Source organism: Mesoplodon bidens (genome assembly GCF_964165515.1).
Source record: "Mesoplodon bidens genome assembly, chromosome: 2".
NCBI lineage: Eukaryota > Metazoa > Chordata > Mammalia > Artiodactyla > Ziphiidae > Mesoplodon > Mesoplodon bidens.
Genome location: NC_138177.1, coordinates 26822125 through 26822609, shown reverse-complemented (window position 1 = coordinate 26822609; position 485 = coordinate 26822125).

Here is a 485-nt window from a genome sequence, read left to right as displayed (position 1 = left end):
GAGATCGACTTCAATCAGTAGACAATGGTGAGCCACCGAAGGTTTCTAAGCCAGGGAGTGACATGATCTCAGTTCCTCAATTCTCAGTGCTGTAATATGTGATTAGCTCTATTTTTGTTAACTTCACTCCATGGACTTACACCCTTTCTTGGTCTCAAAGCAGAAGCTCTGTGGCCACACATACTTTCAGGGCTGCACAAAGCTCCAAAGCAGTGGCCTTAGGCTAAGTAAATTTTGAGCTCACTTAACAGCCTTGCACCACCTCCACAGAACAAGAAGGACAGCCTTCTAGAATCACTTGACAGTAAGGGGCAGGGCACAAGGAAAATACTCAACGAACTTTTGTTGCCTAAGCATAGCACGGATAAGTTGCAGAGAAAATGGGAGCACAAAAAGAAAATGGTGGAGAGATGCAGGTGACAAAATTAGCATCATCCAAACTAAACCACCTCCCTGTAGGTTTCTGGTATAACCCCGTTCACTGG